The 15,908-nt window shown below is 42.1% G+C and overlaps 2 long non-coding RNA genes across 3 annotated transcripts in view; one reads left to right on the top strand and one right to left on the bottom strand.

The window, feature by feature from the left end:
- Positions 1–15,908, top strand: part of LOC309511608 — a 112,622-nt gene that overhangs the window by 49,326 nt on the left and 47,388 nt on the right. The gene's annotated exons all lie outside the window — the stretch shown is intronic.
- On the bottom strand, positions 7,564–12,050 carry LOC309510759. Of its 2 annotated transcripts, XR_014210428.1 has the most exons (4): positions 11,002–12,050; positions 10,767–10,893; positions 10,465–10,597; positions 7,564–7,768 (listed from the first exon to the last, which is right to left on the bottom strand). It is a non-coding gene; the product is annotated as an uncharacterized lncRNA (long non-coding RNA). The 2 variants fall into 2 exon arrangements; XR_014210429.1 differs by lacking the exon at positions 7,564–7,768 and having other exon boundaries at positions 10,333–10,597; positions 11,002–11,694.

Below are 15,908 nucleotides of genomic sequence, written 5' to 3'. Positions count from 1 at the left end.
GGGCATCTCTTTCCTTGGTGTGAAGTTGGACTTGATTGCCATGACAGCATTTCGTTCTCAAAACTGCTTGAGATTGTTCAAGCTCAAAACAGCGGTTCCACTGAAGTATTTTCAGAGGCTCCTGGAGCATATGGCTTCCTCCACTTCCAGGCTTCCGTTACTACTAGCACAACACGCTAGTAATTCGCTAGCCTGTTATCACGCCACCCGTGCGCTCTGCTATTTTTATTTATCTATTTTCTCTCGCGCCTTTGAGTTCATAAAAGCTCAGGTGAGTAAGAAACACTCAACAAACACGGTGAGTAAAGTCTTGTCCTGTTATTATCATGCGTTGCGTCTGAATGCGTTGTTGTTTTTGGAGCTCTATCGATTTGATTTATAATTCTTGATTTTTCTCTTTAAACTCGCTTACAACGAAGATTTTCTACTTTTCCTCACTGAGAAGCACTACTGCTCAAACCTTATTGTTACAACGCGGACTGTTGAGCAGACGCGTCTCAAGCCTATTAGTGATCCAACGCTGCATACTCTTAAAGGTTACGTCCGTGGATCACGGCTGAACGCGTCTTCTCCACACTCACTTATAAACAAACATTTTTTATTTTTTTTCGCCTATCGTGCGTCTACTCTACACCCCTACCACTAAAAAAAACCTAAAAAACCTCATAGTTACAACGCGGACTGTTGAGCAGACGCGTCTCAAGCCTATTAGTGATCCAACGCTGCATACTCTTAAAGGTTACGTCCGTGGATCACGGCTGAACGCGTCTTCTCCACACTCACTTACAAACAAACAAACTTATAATATAAATTAGTATTAATATTGATAGCATCACTGGTAGCTTCATTGCTAACTCACTGTCCATCTGTTAAAATGGCGAATATCTCAGATGTAAGTAGTCTACCGTTTGGTGCAGGTGAGGACACATTTGAGCTGCACGCACTGCAGTCTGAGCTGGAAGCTGTTGAGAAACAGATCCACAACCTTTTATTGAGACAGGCCGAGCTGAGAGACCGGTGTTTGGCTCTTGAAACATCAAGTGCCGATGCACACAAATCAGTGTTTAACGTTACTAACCCGCTGACTCCGGCCGCGTCTACTCCGTGCGTTCCTCAGCATCGGTCGCAATCAGCCATGGTCTCGTTCACTCCGGCTCCAACACGCCACCACGAAGCCTGGGTGGTTCCGCAGCGGAAGACGCGAGTCAGGTTTAGACCAAGACTTTCTCCGACCCTCCCGGTTTTCGAGTTATCCACACAAAACCGCTTCTCCCCTCTACGCGAAACAGAACACGATGCTGTGATCATCGGCGATTCCATCGTTCGGCACGTACACGCTACGTTAGGTAAAAGTAAGGTGCAAAGTCACTGCTTTCCTGGTGCTCGTGTTTCTGAAATCGCTGCTCGCGTTCCCGAGATCCTGAACGGTGACGAGCGCGTCGGAACTGTGGTCCTGCACGTGGGAGTGAACGACATCAGGCTGCGCCAGACGGAGATTCTGAAGAAAGACTTCAGGAATCTATTCGATACGGTACGCAGCACATCGCCTGAAACAACGATCATTGTGTCAGGACCGCTTCCCACGTACCGACTAGGGCATGAAAAGTTCAGCAGATTATTTGCGCTAAATGAATGGTTAATGTCATGGTGCAATGAGCAGAAACTGCTCTTTGTAAATAATTGGAATCTGTTTTGGGAGCGTCCTAGGCTTTTCCGTGCTGATGGCTTACACCCAAGCAGATTCGGAGCGGCTCTTCTGTCAGATAACATCTCCAAAATGTTAAATACCCTTTGACTAGTAACCAAAAGTCCAAATCATAGTCTCTGCTGCACCAATTCAACTGATATAAATACTAGTGTAGAACATTGCATAGAAACCGTGTCTATTCCTCGTTTAGTGAGATCAAATAATAAATCTAATGCAGGATCTAGGAAAAATCTAATTGTTATTAAAACAGAAAATGTTGCTATTAGTAAACAAAAACTATTTCTAAAGCTAGGTCTTCTAAACATTAGATCACTCACACCTAAGGCAGTTATTGTAAATGAAATAGTCACAGATAATAGCTTCGATGTACTTTGCCTTACTGAAACCTGGCTTAAACCAAATGATTATTTCGGTATTAATGAGTCTACTCCTCCTGGATACTGTTATAAGCATGAGCCCCGTCTGATTGGTCGTGGCGGAGGTGTTGCAACCATTTATAGAGATATTCTAAATGTTACTCAGAAAACGGGTTATAAGTTTATTTCATTTGAAGTACTTGTACTAAATGTTACGCTCTTAGATGTTAGAAAAACATCCCTATTATCTCTAGCCTTGGCTACCGTATATAAACCGCCAGGGCCTTACGCTGATTTCCTAAAAGAGTTTGCAGATTTTCTCTCAGACCTACAGTATTAGTCAATGTCGATAAAGCATTAATTGTTGGAGATTTTAACATACACGTAGATAATCCAAATGATGCGTTAGGAGCTGCGTTTACAGATTTATTAAATTCATTTGGGGTCAAGCAAAACGTCACCGGACCAACACATCGTCTTAATCATACACTCGATTTAATTATATCACATGGAACCGATCCAACCGATATAGATATCATTCCACAAAGTGATGATGTCACTGATCACTACATGGTAACTTGCATATTACGTACTGCTGTAATATGTCATGCAGCGCCGCGTTATCGACCAGGCAGAACAATCCTTCCATCCACCATAGATAATTTCTCAAATTGCTTATCTAATTTGTCTCAGTTGCTGCCTGAACCCAAACAAACAGATGAACTAGAAGAACTAACTAGCACTATGAGCACCATTCTCTCTAGAACATTGGATGTGGTTGCACCTATTAAATTAAAAAAGGTCAGAGAGAAAAATAAAGCACCATGGTATAACAATACTACGCATGCTTTAAAGAGAGAAACCCGTATTTTAGAGCGTAAATGGAAACAAACTAATTTAGAGGTCTTTAGAATCGCGTGGAAAGACAGTATGTCACGTTATAAAAAGGCCCTAAAAGCGGCCAGGGCTGAGCACCTCCGCAAACTAATAGAAAACAACCAAAATAATCCAAGGTTTTTATTTAACACCGTGGCTAAACTAACAAATAAACAGACGTCACCCGAACAAAATATCCCGTTACAGTTCAGTAGTAATGATTTCATGAACTTCTTCACTGAGAAAATAGAAAGCATCAGAACCACAATTGTAAACGTTCAATCTTCAATCGCGCCTTATAATTCAGCTTCAATTATCACCCCGCAAGAACAATTACAGTGCTTTACAACTATAGAACAAAAAGAGTTAAATAAACTTATCACTTCATCTAAAACAACAACATGTTTATTAGATCCTATACCAACTAAACTACTGAAAGAAGTGTTACCTGTAGTGGAAGAGCCTCTCCTCAATATTATTAACTCGTCTTTATCTCTAGGTCATGTTCCAAGAACATTTAAACTGGCAGTTATAAAACCTCTCATTAAGAAACCACAATTAGATCATAATAATCTAGCAAATTATAGACCCATTTCAAATCTTCCATTTATGTCTAAAATATTAGAAAAAGTGGTGTCCGCTCAACTGGGCTCTTTCTTGCAACAAAATGATATCTATGAAAAGTTTCAGTCTGGATTCAGACCGCATCATAGCACTGAAACTGCGCTCGTTAAAATCACAAATGATTTACTTTTAGCTTCTGACCAAGGCTGTATCTCAATACTAGTTTTACTTGATCTTAGTGCTGCGTTCGATACTATAGATCACACAATACTCTTAGATCGACTACAAAATTATACTGGTGTTCAAGGACAAGCACTAAGCTGGTTCAAATCATACCTATCTGACCGCTACCATTTTGTCTATTTAAATGGAGAAAAATCGATCATAACTCCAGTAAACTATGGAGTGCCGCAGGGATCTGTGTTAGGCCCTCTGTTATTTTCAATATATATGATGCCACTTGGAAATATTATAAGGAAACATGGAATTAGTTTCCATTGTTATGCTGATGACACTCAAATATATATTTCATCAAGGCCGGATGAAAACGCTAAATTTTCCAAATTGACAGAGGGTGTTAAAGATATAAAAGATTGGATGACGCGTAATTTTCTTTTATTAAATCCAGACAAGACAGAGGTAATACTTATCGGTTCAAAAAACCGCCCACAAAACCTCGCACAATACAACTTTAACATCATAGGATGTCCTGTTACTTTATCCGCTACAGTAAAAGACCTGGGTGTTATACTCGATTGCAACCTGTCTTTTGAAAATCATATTTCATATGTTACAAAAACAGCCTTTTTCCACCTTAGAAACATTGCTAAGCTACGTAATATGCTATCAGTTTCTGATGCAGAAAAGTTAGTTCATGCATTCATGACCTCGAGACTGGATTACTGTAATGCCTTATTAGCTGGTTGTCCTGCATCCTCAATAAACAAGCTACAGTTAGTCCAAAATGCCGCCGCTAGAGTTCTTACGAGATCAAGAAAATATGATCATATAACACCGATTTTATCATCACTGCATTGGTTACCTATAAAGTTCCGTATTAATTACAAGGTATTGCTACTGACTTATAAAGCCCTAAACGGCTTAGCTCCAGTCTATTTAACGGATCTTCTATCGCCCTATAATCCATCGCGCTCTTTAAGATCACTAAATTCAAGGCTTTTGGTCATACCTAGGATATTCAGAACCACCAAAGGAGGGAGAGCATTTTCACATTTGGCTCCAAAACTCTGGAATAGTCTTCCTGATACTGTTCGTTGCTCAGACTCGCTCTCCCAGTTTAAAACTAGATTAAAGTCGCATCTCTTCAGCCAGGCATTCATATAATCCCACAGTTCAAACTACAATCCGGCCTCTAGCTCATAAATGCCAGAGGAGAACTGGCCCCCGACTGAGCCTGGGTTCTCCCAAGGTTTTTTTTCTCCATTAGGTCACCTGACGGAGTTTTAGGACACCATTAGGTCACTTGATGGAGTTTTTCGGTTCCTTGCCACTGTTGCCTTTGGCTTGCTCAGTTGGGGATATTTTGGGGATATTTAATTTAATTTTATCAATCAATAAATTCCTCTTGAAACAAACTGTGTTGTATTATTTAAATTTAATACTGTGAAGCTGCTTTGATACAATCTGTATTGTGAAAAGCGCTATACAAATAAACTTGACTTGACTTGACTGTGGTCACACCACTTGGGTTGATGCATATGAGACAGCTTCAGCAATGGCTTCAGGGTCGAGCCCAAGATGGGCATTGCGCAGCAGCACACATCGCGTGGCCACACACCGATCTGTCACGATTGTTTAGGTTTGTTGTTGTCAAAACAGACACCTTCGAGACCGGCTGGTGGCCGGTGGTCGACCAATGGTCGAAACCTCTTTAGAGCTAGTGGCACGGCCAACAATTAAAGGCAGTTGATGTGCCAGTGCAGTCGGGGCCCTGTAGAGAGGCTGCGTGCTCATTGCATACAGCGCCCCGACTGCACTGGCACATCAACTGCCTTTAATTATTGGCCGTGCCACTAGCTCTAAAGAGGTTTCGACCATTGTTTCAAGGCAACATGTGTTAGTGAACACAGCGATAGTGGCGTATGTAAATCGTCAAGGCGAATCCGCCTACTGGCCCAACCAGACTTGGCTCTCGGAGCTCACACTGATGCCGTCGGCCCCTCCCTGGTGGATTCCCCTGAGGAAGGACCTTCTTTCTCAGGGGTAGGGCACAAACTGGCACCAGTGTCCAGACCTCTGGAACCTCCATGTCTAGTCCCTGGACGGGACGAGGAGGAATTCATAGGGCTATGACCAGTGGTGATAGATACCATCTCTTAGGCCAGAGCCCCCTCTACTAGACGTCTCTATGCCTTGAAGTGGCACCTCTCTTCACTACATGGTGTAGATCCTGAGGTGAAGACCCACAGAGTTGTGGCGTCGAGTCTATGCTTTCCTTTCTTCAGGATGGCCTGGGAGAGGCACCTGTCAGCCTCCACCCTTAAAGTGTACATGGTCACATTAGCAGTTAACGACACAGCGTTTGAGCTCTTGCAGTCTGTCAAGCTTAGTGCCCTTTCTATGAAGACGGCCCTCCTGATTGCTCTCACCTCCGTTAAGAGGGTGGGGGACCTACAAGCCTTCTCCGTTAGTGAATAGTGCCTGGAATTTTGTGGCCGGCCTACTCTCACATTGTCCTGAGACCCCGGCCTGGATATGTGCTCAAGGTTCCCACTACTCCCTTCAGGGACCAAGTAGTGAACTTGCAAGCAATACCTCCTGATGAGGGAGACCCAGCCCTGTCTCTGCTGTGTCCAGTACGCACTCTGTGCATATATCTGGACCGGACACAGAACTTCAGATAAGCTGAGCAGCTCTTTGTCTGCTTCAGAGGTCAGCAGAAGGGGGAGTCTGTCTCAAACAAAGAATGGCCCACTGGATTGTGGATGCCATTTTCCAGGCTTATCAGGCCCAGGACGTACCGTGCCCACTGGGAGTGAGGGCTCACTCTTCCATGGGTATTGCAGACACATTGGCTCTAGCGAACGGTGCTTCGTCAGCAGACAAATATAGAGCTGAACGCTGGGCCACACCCAATGCTTTTGCGAGATTTTATAATCTACGCATGGAAACAGTTTTGTCTCGAGCCTTAGGTTATAATGGGTAAAAATCAGACAAACTGCATGCATTTATCCTCTCTAAGGTGATAATGTGTCGGGTATGTGTGTGATAATGGAAGGAGATCACGGATTCCGTGAACTCTGTTTCTGGACAACGTCGCTCAATTGAAGATTTAAAAAATAAATTGTTTGATTTAAAATCAGAGACCAAAAAATCCATTGCCAAACATAAGAGACATATGCTGACCATTGGAGGGGGGCATGCAGACCCTAAGTTATCTGAGATTGACCAGCGCATCGGGGCCATTATTGGTGAGACGGAACTCTCAGGTGTACCATCAGCGGAGCAATTGTACACTGACCAGGGACCTATATCAACAGATTCATATCCTCCAAGGCCATCTCCCACCAGTGAATCAGACTGTAAGCAAGTCTTTCTGAATTTTTACAATTTTATGCCATAATTTAACTGAAAGCAATGGTGAAACCATTGGAAAGAAATTTTACACCAGTTTGTCAAACCAAATGTGGGCCTATGTGACTGTGAATGAGTCCTCACCTGAATTCCTAGTTTATTCAGTTTGAAATCCTATTGCTTTTGCAGTAGGCCCATATTGAACAAACTGAAACATAAAAAAATAAATAAAAAAAATCAGTGCACTGTTTTAGTTTTAGTTTTAGTACCGTTTTTGTTTTTTACAGATCTACAATCCAGGCAACCCCTCTGTGAAGAGGAACCTGACACCATTCGGCCTTCCTGCAGTAGGCCTGCCTCTGTACATGTCCCCAGGTCCCGTCCAAGTGCACGTGTCATCGCCGATGGGGTCTTGGATAACTAGGAGTCTCTGTGAAATCGCTTCTACTCTGGCCACAATATCAGAAACACTCAAAGACATAAACACACATTTAAAAAAATAAAGAACGTACACTGAAACCCGTGTCATTTCATGTGTTTAATTTGTGGTTTTTAAAGGACAAAACAAAATAAAAAATGAGAAATTATTTGTTGTCTGACTTCCACGCCAAGTCGGTTGTCTGGTCCCAGCAATGGGTCAGGACGCACATCCTGGTGTGGTGGCGGAAGTGGAAGTGGAACACCACGCTTCATAGCGATGTTGTGTAACACACAACAGGCCATGATTATTCTGTAAACCTAAAAACGGTGAAGAGATGATCAAAAGCTAGAAAAACTAAAACTAAATTGTTGGAATTGGATTATTCTACAACATGTTCTCCATTTTTCAAACCTGAATAAAGCAAGTAGCCCTACTCATCTTCTCTGGCTTGTAAAGCAGCTTACCACCTGCTGTGTCCAAACACATCCAGCGTCCCTTCAGAATACTGATGGTTCGCTCAATGGTGGAGCGGGTGCGTGCATGCCTCTGTTATAAGAGGCGTCTTGGTGCGTCTGAGAGTTTATTAATGGCGTCATTAGCTAGGGCGCAAGGGCATACCCTTAATCTCCTAATGAAACAAGTCATTAATGAAGAAACCCTCTTTTTGAAACCAAAAATTGGAATTTGAAATTACTCAACGGTGCTTACCAATGAGCCATGCGTCTCCAGCAGCTCCTTGTTCCAGGCGCATTCCCACAGAACTCCTGGGAAGCAGGAGACCACGTTCAAGAGATGGCTGACGGAGTGGCAGATGACTCGTACATTGATTGAGTGATATTGCTTGCGGTTGAGGTATTGGAATGGGTCTGGTGAGGGTGCCTTAATGCGCACGCGAGTGCAGTCTATTGCCCCGATTACGTTGTGCAGACCAGCAATAGAGGAGAACCCTCACTTGACCGGCAGCTGTTGTTGCGCGGTGTAGGGGAAGAAAATATATTGTGTGGCCAGTTGATTTATTCCATCCACAACTCGTGGGAGAGCGCAGCTGATGGATGGCTGTGATATGCCCACCTGGTCTACTAACTCCCGCTGAAATGTCCCAGTGGCTAAAAATCCCAAGGTGGAGAGTACCTGCACATGGGATGGTATGGGATTGGACTATTGGGTATGGCTTTGCAGCGCTGGCTCCAAAGCATCACACAGCTCCATTAAAACGTGTCTTGGTAGCCTAAACTGTCCGATCAAGTACTCGTCAGCCTCCGCAAATAAATTAACGTGGTCCTCAAAGATGCGTTCCCTTCTCAGGCATGCTCGGCAATGTCGTCAAGCAGCAATAGATATGCCATTTTGATAGCATGCCTGATGTGCAGAAACAGGCCCATTTTGGCCCTATAAATAGCGTGATCAATCACCAAATAACGCAGGATTTATTCAGCCTAATTGCTGATGTAAATTGCAGTGTTAGTGTTTCTTTGCAAACTATGATTTTTTTTTTAAACAAATGATCAGAAATACATTACAGTAAAATACCATCATTGTAAATGACTGTAGAATTAAATAAAATGTAGTAACCAATTATTTGGAGCAAACTGTCATCACTCAAATGTGCGTAAGAGTGCTCTTGAGTGTGCATACATTTTGTTCTAAGCTAAGAACAAATCCAAGATAAGTAAACATAAGTGAATGTCAGAATCTTTGTAAAAGTGCGTAAGTGGGGTTTAAGAACACATTTCTTCGTAAGAATGGTTGGTGAATGAGGCCCAATGTGCTCTATGAGTCTCACCTGATAGTCACAGGAGAGAACCAAGCGGCAACCTTCCCCTCTCTCTCTCTCAAAACCAACACGGAAGTGACTTAAACTGCAATTCATCGACTAGCTGCTAAAGACACGCAGCAAAAGTGAGTCAATCTCATATACCCCCAATGTTAAAATGGGCAACTTTATTGCAGAAAAAAATTTGTTTACAGCCTGGTGCAAAAAGTGGTTTTGGTCTATATAGCAAATTTTGCCCTTCATGAAAACTGTGAGAGGGGGGTGAATTTTTTTATAACTCATCAGTTTAAATTATATTAACCCTCTGATGGTCTTCGTTTAGCAGTCACACTGGGGGCCTTCCCGGTCAAAAGTGATCGGACACCTAAAAATGAAACTTCCTCCATCCCAGTAAAAACCAATGCAATTTATTTTTTTTCTATAATATTTATTCTTTTTAATTTAGTATTTTGAGACAATTTGATTGAACTTATTAATATTTATGCAATATTTATAGTAAATTTTTTGCCATTGAAAATAATGATTGTTTTTTTTATAAATTTTTTTTTTCTTTTTTTTTTCTATGCAGTATTTTCGGTTAAAATAGAGACTAGGCTTTCAGAAAAAAAATTAAAATAGAAAAAATAAATCAATTTATTAAACATAAAATTAAATAAATCATGTTATTGCATGGGTTTACCACTAGATGCCTGTATAGACGGTTTCATCGCACGCATGCGCGTTGCCGGGGTTACGCATTGGCCCGAAGTTAACTTCCGGTCTGTGTTGTTTATCGGTAATAATTATGGCGCCGACTACAAACGCAGTTAAAATTAAGGTGATGAGTAGACTGAAGTTGGGCTCAGGTTGTTGTGCTGTGGGATGCAACCTAACCTCTGGAACAAATTCCTTATCGAAAATAAAAATGTTTCGGTTTCCTAAAAACGAAGGGAGACGGCGAGCATGGATCACCGCTGTGCTAAGAGAGGCTTGGCAGCCAGGCAAGAATTCAAGGATCTGTAGCACTCACTTCGTTACAGGTAAGAAACTCATGATAAGCAACAGATAATAGCTAGCTGACCAGTAACAAGCCTGCAATAGTTATGTGTTTAACAAAATTTATATATGTATATATGTATATATATATGTATATGTATCTTTTCTATATGTATCTTTATGTATATGTATCTGGTATAGTACTGAATCTTTTACATTAGACTAGTTGATTTGTTAGAGATATATGAACTATAACTTACTTTCAGGGCTTTAAAAAGCTTTTTTGGTGACCCATCTGGATTTAGTGGGGGGAGGCAGAGGGGAGCTTGTAGCTTGATCTTCTTGCCAGGTTTCAAGAAATCACACTGAGCTACTGGTTGTGGATCAGCCTGAAAGGATATTTGAAATGTACATTATACATAAATATACATGATAATAAAAATAATTATTAAAGAAAATTGGCATATGTTGTGTTGTACAAAATACCACCAATTGTACACTGATATTTGAAAAGACTAGGATATAATTATTAAATATAATAATTGTTAAAATGCTCACCTTTTTAGTCACCCGTGACCAAACACTTGGTTTTGAAGTGACAGATGGGCCACTCTGGAGTCCATCCTGAACACACTGCTCCGCAGCAACCAAAATCGTACCCACATGGCTACACACCTCTCCATTGCTGCATAGATCCAGATAGACATTTTACCAACGGGATAAATGCAAGTATTGAAAAAGTGTATCTAAATACTATTGTAAAATGTAACGTTAGCTAGCCAGCCATACTTACCCTGCCATGCAGGTGCAATGCCCACTCTGGATTTCGCCGGACTTCTTCGCAATGATCCAGGCGGAGTAACTCTTTGAAAGCGTCTGACCCACCTCGATTTCCCCGTAAACGACACAGGTATTTCCATCCGTGTGTGTAAGAATCATTTTAACTTTTCCGGAATGAAAATAGTTATAGGCATCCAAGCTGCGATATGCCTTGAACGCCTCCCTTGTGTACACACATTCCTTCTCGACTAAGTACTCAAAGATATTTACCTGACTGACCTCCGGTAAATCAGACAGGTCTGTAGAAAAAAACGTTTGCCTCAAATTTTTGTTGAACGGGTCTGGTAGTGTAACGTTGTCACATTTAAGTTTGGCCAAGTAACGGCTCTTTTCTTCTATTGGTAGTCCCAAATAATACTGACTAGACATACTTGCTAGCTAATGTAATTTGCTTGTTTCTATACAGGTTTCTACAGATGAACTCTGTTGTTTGTTATTGATTCTACCGGAAGTTAAGTTTGGGCCACAAAAGCGTGCATGCGCAGTAACGTTTGTTTATGTTGTTGCCGTTGAAACCGTCTATAGCTCTAAATGGAGAAGCTTGTGAATTCTAGTTGTTTTTGGACCAAATTACTTACTTTTAAGATGTGGATTGAATGTATTTTTTTTTTTGAAATTCTCAAATAACACTTTTTGCCAAGGTTTATAACATTTTATTATTATTTTAATAATTTTAATAATTATTATATTAATTATATATATATTAATTATAATTATTAATTATGTTATGTTTTTCACCCTTGATGTTTTAGAGTTTCACCCCTTCATTGCTGAGCACCTTTTTTCTGCATCATGGCCAATTTGTAGAATTTTTTTGTGTTTTTGTCAATTTCCCATTAATTTCCTATGGGGGTCGTTTTTGACCGAACACCAAAATCATGACTAATTTTTTTACGACCACTTAGCATGCTCGGATCATGAACTCAATTTTTTTTTTTGTGTTCACATACCAAATGCCAGAAAAGTCACCAAGTTTCGTAACATGCCGATGAAGCTGTGATTTTTAAATATTCAAAACAGATTTTTGTAATCTGAATTTATTGGTGTGTATGTGTATAAAAGTGTGTTTGTGTGTGTGGGTGGGTGTGAATTTTTTGCATTCTTGATGTTGTAGAGTGTCACCCCTTTACTGCGGTGTACTTTTTTTTAGAACCGTGGCTGATTTGTAGATTGTACAGACAAAAATTCAGAGAATTTTTGTGTTTTTGTAAATTTCCCATTCATTTCCTATGGGTCGGTCATTTTTGACCGAAGACCACGAATGTGACTATTTTTTTTACGACCACTTAGCATGCTCGGATCATGACCTCAATTTCTTTTTGTATTCACATACCTAATCCCAGAAAAGTCACCAAGTATCATAACCTTCCGATGAAGCTGTGATTTTTAGAAATTCAAAACAGAAAATTATTCGGTCAGAAATGACCGAGGACCATCATACCCCTTTTCCACCAAGGCAGAACTGGTGCTGGTTCGGAGCCAGAGCCTAGTTTCAAATCGGTTCTTTGTTTTTCCACCGCCAAAGCACCAGCTCCGAACCAGTAAAACTTGACCATCGACCTGCATTATATGACTGACAGACAAGAACGGTTTGACCTAAAAATATCAAAATTGAAACTACTGCGGAAAAAAAGACACCTACATCTTGGATGCCCTTGAGGTAAGCTAAAACATACCAACATTTTATTTCAAAGTGAACTATCCCTTTAAGAATGTCTTTAAATGCCAATCCCAATGCATCTTTTTCGTTATCTACATGTATATTAAAATCACCAACAATTAGGACTTTATCTGCAGCCAGTACTAACTCTGATAGAAAATCAGCTAATTCTTTGATAATGTCTGTATGGTGCCCTGGTGGCCTGTATACAGTAGCCAGCACAAATCTCAAACGTGATTTATCATTTACACTATATATTGTTACATTAAGCACCAACACTAAGTAATTCTGAAAATATTACTATAAATTACAGCAACACCTCCCCCTTTGCCTTTCAGACGAGGTTCATGTTTATAACAGTAATATTGCGGGGTGGACTCATTAAAAGTAATGTAATCGTTTGGTTTTAGCCAGGTTTTTGTCAAACACAGCACATCAAGGTTATAGTCTGTAATCAAATCATCAACAGTTAGTGCTTTTGAAGCAAGGGATCGAATTTTCAGCAACCCAAGCTTTATCATTTGCTCATTTATTATATCTGCTTTTTATTTGTTGAACATTAATACGATTTTTACCCTTAGATGGGTTTGGAAGCTGTTTGTATGTCCTAATTCGGGGAACAGACACAGTCTCTATATGATGATATCTAGGTGAAAGAGTCTCCATGTGATGGAATTTATCTGACCTTGGTGACGTGAGGCAGCTGGCAGATGGTCGGTTTAGCCAGTCTGTCTGCTTCCTGACCTGAGCCCCAATTCATGTTTGAGCTCTAAGACTATGAGCTCTAAGACTATATTACTAGAGCAGCACCATTCCAGGAGGGATGAATACCATTTCTTTTCAACAGGTCAGGTCTGCCCCAAAAACTTTTCCAATTGTCTATGACTTTTATATTATTTTGCAGACACCACTTAGACAGCCAGCCATTGAGTGAGGACAATCTACTAAGTATCTCATCACTCCTGCGAACAGGAAGGGGGCCAGAGCACATTACAGTGCCTGACATCATACTTGCGAGTTCACACACCTCTTTAACATTAATTTTAGTGATCTCCGACTGGTGGAGTCGAACATCATTAGTGCCGACGTGAATAATAATCTTAGAGAATTTACGATTAGCATTAGCCAGCACTAACTAGAGCACATTCAACAGGATTCAAAGTGGGTGTTTCACTGAGAGGGGAGAACCTGTTTGAAGTTGTAATCGGAAGAGCAGTGTTTTATCCCGCGACTACAGCGCCTCACCGTCACCCAATTGCCCTGCTGCACGGGCTCTACTACAGCCGGAACCGAATAATGTACAGAGTTCACTAAGCTAGTCGCATCCAAAGCAGTTTCTAAAGCCCTTGCACTCTTACAATTAACCTCAATTAAAGTTTGGATGCGTGTCTCTAGTTCTGAAATTTTCCCGCAGCGCGGGTATAAATACGGAGTGGATGCATGCACCAGTTGTTGTTCGCTGAGGTGCCGAGCGGAACCTGGTCAGTGGTGGTACAGCAATAGTGGCTGGGGGACTACGTCTCCGTTCCCTCCTTCAGGGAACGAGGGTTACATACGTAACCGAGACATTCCCTTTCAGTCAGTCACGTTCGACGTAGTCGACTGATTGGGATCCCTACTAAAACGCCACAAGTGCTGCCACCTTCAAGTGCCTAGACAAAAGCCTCCTGGTCTTCCCGCATATTGAGGCGGAACAGGACAGGGCTTAGGCCAGGAAAGTCACTGCTGTTCCACAGGACCACTGGGAAAGTGTACCTTTCGTTGGAAGGCATTCGCTGCGGAAGCCACATCCTGCCCGAAGGAGGTAACGTGGAGAATACACACATGGACTGAGCAAACTTAGCAGGCAGTACAACATATGGCATGTCACTGAGGTGGCTCCAGCCGATAACAGCCCGTGGGAAGAGGGAAGACACGGGCTCGCCGCAGGGAGTCAAACCGTGGAAGAATACACATATGGGATCGCCGTAGGGATCACACAGCCCGTTCTCATCCCAAGGCGTCATATACTGACGCTTTTGACATTTCGTCTACATCGAACGCACATGGCACCCTTTAGCGTCAATATGAGACGCAGATAGATATGGGCCAGAAGGCGCCTCCTAGCGGTCTAACCCTAACCCTACCCCAGACCTAAACCTACCCATAACCGAACAAAGCTCTGTGTGTGTCATATTGACACTAAAGGGTGCCATGTGCGTTCGATGTAGACGAAATGTCAAAAGCGTCAGTATATGATGCCCTAGGATGAGAATGCGTTGGATCACAACATATGGACCCCACCTAACACAAGTTACACAAGCATACAAGTGATAGGTTTACCATCGGATGCTCCGCCACGTCCAACACCGACGGGGTGAGGAGAAACTCAACAGGGTTCGGAAGAGGGAACACAACTGGAGCAAAAAGGCGCACTTATCCAGTCCATAGGAGGGGAATGGCGCAGCAAGCCGACACTACAAACCGGGCTAAGGTGAAGCTGGCTTCGTGTGAAGGGAGCCCACGGAAAGCAACCTGCTCGACACATAGGCTAATTTCCTAGCGAATGTTCTGTTGTCGCTCAGCCCACAGCTCTTAATCTGTCAGCAAGGCACTCGTGTCAACGCCCAGGAAGGAGCTACACTCTCTTTTTGGAGGAGCTCACTACCCAGGTGGGCATGGTGCACCTTGGGAAATTCACCAAGATGATGGCAACACTAATCTTTTAGTGGGCCAACCTCTGCATGGAAACCGCCTTCCCTTCTGCTGGTTTCTGAAACAGACGAGAGCTGGAGAGGTCCTGTGACTTTGCATTCTGTCCTGAATAACCTCAAGGTGGGAGGAACAGAGAAAAGTCAGGGCTGGGTCTGCCTCCTCCGGGGCAGTGCTTGCAGGCTCACCACCTGGTCCCGTTTTAAGGGAGAAATAGGAACCTTGGTAGGGGTGTCACGATTCTCCAAATCCTCGATTCAATTAAATTTTCGATTCTAAGGTCACGGTTCGATTCGATTCTCGATTTAAAATATATATTTTTTTAAAGCACAGGTTGTGCTTTTTTTAGGTCCATTTTTAGACTGGACTTTTATGCATAGGCGTAATTTGCGGGTGGGATGGGTGGGAAATGTCTCCACCACTTTTTGCTAAGGTCGATATTGTCGATCCCCACCACTTTTGAAACATTTCGCGGCACGAATGTACCAATTAAAATAAATAAAACATCT

The sequence above is a fragment of the Leuciscus leuciscus genome, assembly GCF_965113295.1.
Source record: "Leuciscus leuciscus genome assembly, chromosome: 12".
Taxonomy (NCBI): domain Eukaryota; kingdom Metazoa; phylum Chordata; class Actinopteri; order Cypriniformes; family Leuciscidae; genus Leuciscus; species Leuciscus leuciscus.
The sequence above is the reverse complement of the archived record's forward strand: the minus strand, read 5'-3'. Positions and strand labels throughout refer to the sequence as shown.